This window comes from Tenrec ecaudatus, chromosome 10 (assembly GCF_050624435.1).
Source record: "Tenrec ecaudatus isolate mTenEca1 chromosome 10, mTenEca1.hap1, whole genome shotgun sequence".
Lineage (NCBI taxonomy): Eukaryota > Metazoa > Chordata > Mammalia > Afrosoricida > Tenrecidae > Tenrec > Tenrec ecaudatus.
The window spans coordinates 103952388-103961457 of NC_134539.1; the positions used below are offsets into that span (position 1 = coordinate 103952388).

Below are 9070 nucleotides of genomic sequence, written 5' to 3' on the forward strand. Positions count from 1 at the left end.
TATAAATGGGTGTGGACTGGGTTGTCCTGTAAAAAGTACTTCGTTCTATGGCTATGTGAAAGCACATTGAACTGTCTATAGTCCACTGACAGCAGTTTTCTAGAGAGGGATCTGGCGAGTCCTGTGCTATGTGCATATTCAGCTTCATTAGGTATGGAAACGTGTCTCCACAGTGTTTTCGCAGTTCATACTTGACACTTCTCAGCTGTATTTGAGAGTCTTTGGTCCCTGAGTTTTCACTAACACTTGCTTTTTTTAGACGTGTTAATTTTTTCAAAGCCAATGGACATAAAACAATGTACCTGTTGAAATTTCATTTTAATGATTGATGCAAAGGTTGAGCGCTGTCCTTGGGTCTATGACTTTTCTATTTATTGATCTCTCTGTACATACCATTTGACTGCTTTTGCATTTTGCCCTTATTTTAGTGACATAAGAAAAAAATATATATTCTTTTTTTTGGTTGCCTCACAATTTTATATTTGTTGAGAGATCAGCAAAGAATATTTACAGGTTAACATTCAGTTGGGACTCAATAAGAAGTTAATAAATCTACAAGGCAACCTCTTCTCTCAATGGAACTTCTCTATATTCAAAATTTCCCCAAGTTCTTACTCTTGGGATTGAGAAATTAATAATGTGAGATTACCAAACTTTTCTAACTTTAAACTCACCCTAGGGCATCAGTAAGAGGTTTCAACACAACAGAGCAGAGTTTTCAACAATTAAGCACAGTTTTAATTTTCTGTTAAATCTTTAAGAGTTAGTAGTCTTGCCCATTTTCCGTCATTGCCTGAACGAACACAGAAGACCTTTAATCATAACGTGCTGATAGTAACACACTGAATCCTCACTTAGAGACTATCCAATTAAAAGGCAAGGGCTCATATTCCTTTTGTTATACTGTAGGTTTGGGGAGTAGTTAAGAGTTAGTTCCTGTATCATCTCACCAGAAAATGGAACTCAGTCTACTTCATGAATACAATTCTTCTCACACTTTTTCCTAGTCATATGGTTCTCTGCAGGTTTAATTTTTGGACATACCTGTTATTTCCTCCTTATAGACAGGCGAATGGCATAACACAGCAGAGGCAAAGAGGTGGACAATCAATTTTTAGGGTGTGAAGTAAAAAGAGTCAGAGCTTCCATAGCATGGCCACAGCTTTGCAGATGCAACGTCGTGGTAGGTGAAGTACCAAAGGCCAGCAAAGGTCACGGCTGAGAGTGCCAACAGGCCTGCCTTGGCAGCTTTCTGGGTAGCTTCCCCGTGGACATAGTCGGTAACAACCTGTCCAATGCCCCAGTGACCATGAAGCGTGAGGGCTGCTGCCAGGGAGTCGTCCATCGCCGAGCAGGGATTCAAATAAGCAGCCGGGAGCAGGCCCAGGAGCAAAACACTGACCACCCTCTCACCAGTCCAGTGGATAGATGCAGCCTTGGAGCCAGCATGGTGACTGGGGGACAGGTGGATGTGCTGCACTCTCGGAGTAGAGCGGTCCTGGAGAAATGCTGAGGCAAGCGCAGGTCTGACCACTGGGGCTCGGTGGAACAGAGCTCGGGCTCCCGGGGCACCGCGGAAGACGCTCAGCCTCAAAACCACCGCCATTGCGTTTCCTAGGGCTCAAGGTCACCCAGCACCCCGGAAGCCAAAAATATATATTCTTAACGCTTCATGAATTGTATGCTAGTATCTTCTCTCTGAATCTGTTGCATTATGAAATAAGAAAATCAGAACTGTTTATGGTTTCTTTTGTGGTTTAGGAACTAAAATTTAATGGCGTCAAAATTATGAATATCTTCTTTGTAATTTGTGTATTCCAATTCCTCTTTAAGGGAATTCTTTCCTGTATTATATCTTCAAAATCTGCTTTTATATCATCTAACAGTTTTAAAGTATTACTCTTAGATTCATGCAAATAATTAAAGAGGAAGATTTTTTTGTGCATTATGTGAGCCATTTCAACTTGACTAGACAATTTGGTCAACATTATTTATTCAAAAGTTTATTATTTCTCCACTTATTTTTATAACGATTCTTCTCATATACCAGATCATGTAGTTTTGCTTTTGTTATTAAAAAACAACTGGTACCTCACAAAACCGATCATATTTGTTATTCCACGCGCCCTTACAACCCCTTGCACAAGTCTCAAGGAACTAATGTTGTAGAGCAAGTAACACAAGGACTGTAACTTTATGTCCACGTTGTAAGTTTTAAATGAGAAAGATTCAGGAAACATGTATATGAACTAAATAAGCATTGAAATATACTAGGCACCTTCTATGTGGAATATATTTAGCTATAAATTAGGGATGAAGGTATACATAAGAATGTTATCTTTGGAGGATAAACTAGGTGCTCAAGGAAGTTATGGTGTGGAAGGTCTCCATCCTATCAGACCCAAACATTCTGTTTTATAGTACACTCTTTATATTCACTCCCATTGCTACCCTGAATTTTATTTCAGTTATATAGATAATACAACCCACTTGTTCAGATATATGTTTTAAAATCTACAGAATATTGCTTGTAGGTTAAATTATAAATAAAAGTATAGGTAACAAAATAGCATGCATATTAATATTTAAATGCCCAGGCACAACATCACGCTAATTAACCAGTCATATACTCACCCTGGTGGCATAGTGTTGGGCGGCTAGCCTAGTACAAGCTCAGCGGTTCCAAGGGAGAGAGTGAAGCTTTCTGCTATTGTAGCTACTATCTCATAAACCCACAAGGGCAGGTAGGTCCTGTTCTATAGGGTGCTAATGTGTCAGCATGGACTCTTTGGCAGTAGGGTTTGCTTGTTTGTTTGTTTTGATGCTTGCCCTGTGTGTAATATGATATCTACAAATGTACAAATATTATTCATTACACGTTGATCCAGCTGCCAGGAGAGAAGCACTGCCACTGACAGAGTGAAGAGCCTTGGCATAGTTTTGAACAACACAAAGTATACATTCCTGGATTTACACAGGAGTCCCATCCCTAGAAAACACAGTATAGACAGTGTGGCCCGCCTCACCAGGACGCAACTAAAGTTCTTGTGGACGTGAATTAGAATTTCATAAGAGGATCATGAATGGAAAGGAGAAAACTTATGGTGGCTGTAAAGGCCCGGGTGTCATGTATGCCAAGTCAGTATCTGCTGATGGTCCTGAATTTGTTGTAAAAAGAGAAGATTCACTAACATCAGGAATGTTACTGAAAACCATGTTAAGTGGCCCAGGCCAGTTTGCTGAGAGTGAAACCAAGGACGTCAGTGTTAGAAAGATCCATCCCCTGTGCTATCAAAAGTGTGTTTGACCTGCAAGCTTCACTACACTGACAGCTCAACTGAGATCCCCAAATGTCCAATTGCACCTGAAATTGCACTGGAACTGCTGATGGCTGCAGACTTCTTAGACGGTTAAATGAAATAAATGACAAACAAAAAAAACGGTTAACTTTTCACAGTATTTAATACCTATAGTTCGGTTAGTAGGTTTTTGGTTTTTTTCATATAGCATGTTGCCTGTAAATGCAACTGGACCATATAAAGTTCATTGCAAATCAATGGACTTTATCTTCTGCTCTTTTTGCCTAGCAATCACAGTTGAAATTTGTTTGCTGCATCAACAAATGTAAGAAATCATTATAAACCGAGAAATAAACAGATATGCCGATGTGTAAGTGGTTTTACCTTATCCTTTGGATGTGATTTTCAAAATTAGACCAGTGATAATAAGGTAAATGTTGAAATTTAGGCATAAATGAACAAGTTTTACAGGTAAAGATGGGCATAAGTTTTTTTGTGTGTGTATATATATATATACCTGATCTTAATAGCGGTCACTTACCTCACTAGAATAACGCAAATGATTGCATTATAGACATTAAGTTTATAACAACCAAAATATTGATTTTTATAACTCTCAAAGACACAGGTTTGGATTTTCTTATGCGTATTTTGAGAAACGGCAGGATTGTTTAAATGTATTTTATCCTTTTGTTTATCGCTACAGTTTTAGAGCTTCATTGAAAAGCAGTGTAGGAAGGCGAGTGGTACAGCCTTTGGAGCAGGACCTTTAAAGACCTGTAAGCAGATGGTCACCAAGTGAGCTGCGTTCCGTTGGTCGCTGGAGAATTGTGTATATGGGCCAATCCAAACTCTAGTACTTTCGTTGACCATAACGCCTGCTTTGCCGTTCCATTAACAAAAGGAAAATGCAATCTATATGAATGCGTGGAGATTTCTGCGTAATCACGTGGCATTAGAGTCGAGGATCAGAGGAGTAGGAGGATTCTTATCGCATATGAATGTCAAGCTGAACTCTCAGTAGTCAAGAGAAGCAATGGATAACTATATGTAGTCCTATCCTCTGTAATTCAGGACAGCCAATCCCCCTGCCCGCTGAATCTCAGAAGTCCTCTCAAGGCATTGCGACAACACAAAAAAAACAAGATTCTTTGGTGGCACTATACAGGAAATAACCCCCCCCCCCCCCCCCCCCGCGAACTCCCGCTATCTACAATGGAGGCACAGGAGGAGAGTGGTCACTAAACGGACGGCATCCGGGAGTGGAGGATAGTAGGTCAGGCTGACTTAGGGACAGGAGGAGAGTGGTCACTAAACGGACGGCATCCGGGAGTGGAGGATAGTAGGTCAAGCTGACTTAGGGACAGGAGGAGAGTGGTCACTAAACGGACGGCATCCGGGAGTGGAGGATAGTAGGTCAGGCTGACTTAGGGACAGGAGGAGAGTGGTCACTAAACGGACGGCACCCGGGAGTGGAGGATAGTAGGTGAGGCTGACTTGGGGACAGGAGGAGAGTGGTCACTAAACGGACGGCATCTGGGAGTGGAGGATAGTAGGTGAGGCTGACTTGAACAGTCAAAACTTATCAGCAGATTCCCTCTGGTCTGGTTTCCAAAACCTTTTGTATTTTGGGGTTGTATTGTTTTGTTTGATTTTTGATTGTCCATATTAGGAAGTATCTCGAGAGTACTGTGTCACTGGGGGCGTGGGGGGTTTCAGTCACCCTTTTGAAGTTGAGGTATATGTTTTATTCATTTTGGGGGTATGAAAACCAGGACGGTGAAATAAGGGCGTTGGGTGGGGTATCCACAGAGGGGGTGGCAGGATGAAGGGGTGATGATATCAAGGGGTCCACATAGAAAAAGAGTGTTTGGAGACTGATGTGGTAGCAAATGTAAAATTCTGCTGGACATGATTGAACTATGGAATGATTTGATATATATTAATCCCAATTAATTAAACAAAAGCTAGGTGGAAGAAAGCAAACTTTCAAAAAGTCGGAGGTATCTGCATTCATGTTAACTCTTTAAAAATAAGAAAAGGGGGTTGTGTTATACGCCGTAGTAAAATGGCTATGCTATTTAAAAAAAATAAGGATGACTTTCTTTTTAAGAAGTAAACAATAATAATAATATGTCTCCTTACCAACACATTTTCAAATGTCTTTAGGCAAGGGTATTGCCCCCTTTGAATGCCACTTGTCTAGAAGCAAAAGGGTATGGGCACCTAGTGCCTTAAGAACAAACTGATTATCACAGGGACACAGGAACATCAGGACGCCTGGCAGCACACAGTAGGAGTGCTCTAAGTGATGGAGGTGAGGGAGCCATTGCCAGGCCAGCAGGGGCAGCTGGGGTAAAAGAGAGCCAATGATGGCTCAGGAGTGAGGCTGAACGCGCTTCCTGTCTGAATAGAAAGCCTCTGGTCTTACATGCTGGATGGTGATCCATGATTGTTAGTCAAAAATCATGATTCTAAAACATGTTACCAAAGCCAAGCCTTATCGGGAATTCATAACACGCTTGGTCTGAACTAGCCTGTTGATGAAGACAGAAAATACCTACAGTTATCTATTTATTTGTACTTTAAAACTGATAAATCATGATGTTCTTCTGGTGATCCCGAGTTGAATGGAATCCAGAATTAATATGCAGCAAAAGAAGAAAAAAGTGTGAATGGAGTGCTCCTCAAGGACCTGCTCTTTGAAGAGTCAGATATCAGGAAGAGTTGCCTATTTAGACGTTAACATGAAGCTCTCAGTTCCGCAGACTATGGAGTCAGGTACATCCCACGGGTGAAAGCATTTCAGGACTCCTTGATTTATTATACCCAGTGTAATGAGGGTTTGTTGCATTCAAAAAAACAGGAACATGTGAATGATTGACTCCAAGAAACTGACTATCAATTCATCCCATTCTTGTGATTTCAGGAGACCATGTTGTTATTCAGACCTCTGATTTACACTCTCACAAGCCATAAGGAAGACCCAATGCAAGTTATGGCAAGAACACGTCAATTTAAGAGGAATTTTGAAATAAACCTGTATTACCTCTGATGGAATATAGTTGTTTTAATTGATCACAACACTTAGCACTCAGCATTTCTACACGTTTTTTGCTAGCTTGCTCATGCCCATTCTAGTGTGGAGGTAATGCCTCTCCTGGCCTACTTGAAAGAACTCCAATGATTTTTTAAAAAATTAAGTAATGTGGTTTTAAGCATTTCTTTCATACATTTTAAAGTAGAGCTATTGTTACTACCCAGTCGACCTCATATCATAGTAATCCTGATGAATGAAACCTCTAACAGAAAAAATGCTTCTCAGTTGTGCATCATCCCCATGGTCAGTTGTGGATCAGACCATTGTGATCGACAGGGTTTCCTCTGGCTGATGCTTTGGAAGTTGGTAGTCATGTCTTTCTTCATAGTCTGTCTTAGTCTGTAAGCTCTGCTGAACCCTGCTCAGAAACACAATACATAAGCTCCCACTGACCAGTGAGTAAGGCTGGAAGAGAGATGTTGGCCAGGAACCACATCTGGCTATCCTACCTTGAAGGCAAACCCCTTCCATTGAAAACTGTTTTCTCGGGGCCTGATAAGTGCCAAGCAGAAATCTACATGCTGAGACCATGAACCTGAATAAGAATGTAGCTCTTATTCTCTAGTAGCTGAAAATCTATTATACAAATATATCATCCCAGGATAATCTCAAGTCAGGAATAAATCTTGTTAAAAGACTCCTATACAGGGACAGTCATCTACTCAGTTGCAATGTCTATGTATAGTAATACCTGGAAAATATAGCATCTCAGGCCTTTAGAAGACAATCAAAACATTTTATGATAATGGTGGATTGGTAGATATGAGTGGTAGAGACAGTCAAATACAGTTTTATGTGAAATATATATTATGAATTCTGAAGGATGTATGGTGGATTTGGAAGCTATCATGGTTACCTGAGTTCTGCCATAAGAGGAATACCACAAATACATGACTTTAGATTACAGAGATGTGTTTTATCAGTGTTGAGGTTGATTAAGTCCAACCCATGGTGTCAGCTATGTTGATTCCTTCTGGGACCTTCTCTTCTCGATTTTGGTTCATTCTCATGTCCCTGGCTGTTCTTTGACTTCAGTCTTCCCACTATATGTATTTCTATGCCTCTGCAGCTTGTTTTCATAACCCTGAAATAATTAGGCTTAGGGCTCACCTTATTCTGGCATGACCTTATTAACATAAAACGCAAGACTTTTATTTCTGAACTGGATCATATTTGCTCTGAAATACATGGTTCTATAATTCTTATGCTGATGCGGAAGAATGGACTTCTGTTGACCTACAAACAGAGAACATGCTTAGCTCAGAGACTGTCGTTTCCAGGATCCAAAGGACAATATCCTAGATTTTCCTCTGTTTCCTTCTTCATCGCACCTCTCTGAGGAATAACATCTCCCCCTTCATTCCAGTCATCCAAAATTGTTCCATGGTCACATCTTCCAACCACAACTGATTAAACCAATCAAATATTTCCCTCTGGTCCACATGGAAATTGTCTGGACATTGGGGCTATGGAGATCACATAAACTTGGGGCAGAGGCTGCTGTTTGGGGGCTGCCATCATGACTACAACCAGTAGATGAGTGAGTAGCGAACCCAGTCTGTTATTGTTCGGTGCCATCAAGTCGGTTCTGTCCAATAGACAGCTTCTGCAGAACAAAACACTGCCCAGCCCTGCACACACCATCCTCACAACTCGAGCCCATTGCTTGAACCCACTGTTAAAGCCACAGTGTCAGTCCCTCTCCTTGAGGGCCTTTCTGCTTTTGATGCCCCTCTGCTTTACCAAACATGATGTCCTTCACCAAGGACTGGCCTCTCCTCACACAATATCCAGAGTACGTAAGACGAAGTCTTGCCACCTTTGCCTCTAAGGAACATTCTGGCTGTACTTCTTCCAAGACAGATTGGTTGGTTCTTGTAGCAGTCCGTGGAACTTTTGCTTTCAACGTTCTTCTCCAGCTCCACAATTCTTCTTTGGTCCTCTTTCTTCAGTTTCAACCTTTCACGTGCATATGAAGCCGTTGAAACTACCAGTGCTTCTAGAGACTCAAGTAGAAAGAAAATGTGTTTAAAATCATGATGGCAGCATCTGTACAATTTCGCCAAATGTAATTGATTTATGGATTGCTATAATATCTGTAAGAGCCCTCAATAAAATGGTCAATAAGAAGGAAAAAATACCATGGCTTGGGTCAGGAACACTTTACTATTCAAAATAACACCCTTACTTTCAGTAAAAGAGGTCTTCAAAGAGGTCTTGTGCAGCAGGTTTACCTACTGCAACTCATCTATTGACTGCTGCTTCCATGAGCATCGATTGTGCATCCAAGCAAAACAAAACCCTGACAGCCGCAACCTTCTCTCCATTGATCAGGATGCTGCCTGTTGGTCCAATTGTGAGGATTTGGGTCTTCTTGACATTGAGTTGTAATCCACACTGAGAGCTGCAATTCCTGACTTTCATCAGCAAGTACTTTGAGTCCTCCCTTGCTTTCAGCAAGCAAGGCGGTGCCATCTTTAGACGGCTACAATGGAAGGTGAGATGTGAGGGCAAGAAAGAGGAGCTGCTTGAGAAATGCTTCCTTTCTAGAAAGCCTGCCCTACATTTTTTGTGTTTACTTTCAGCGAGCATTCCCTGATCGTTGTTGTTAGATGATGTCAAGTCGATTTTGACTCATAGACACCTCATGCACAACAGAAGAAAGCACTGT

At 41.2% G+C, this 9070-nt stretch overlaps 2 pseudogenes; one reads left to right on the forward strand and one right to left on the reverse strand.

Moving 5' to 3' along the window:
• Window positions 1-911: 911 nt before the first annotated feature.
• Window positions 912-1629, reverse strand: LOC142458133 (succinate dehydrogenase [ubiquinone] cytochrome b small subunit, mitochondrial pseudogene; annotated as a pseudogene).
• A 1450-nt stretch (window positions 1630-3079) lies between these two features.
• On the forward strand, window positions 3080-3414 carry LOC142458627 (elongin-C pseudogene; annotated as a pseudogene).
• The last annotated feature ends 5656 nt before the right edge of the window (window positions 3415-9070 follow it).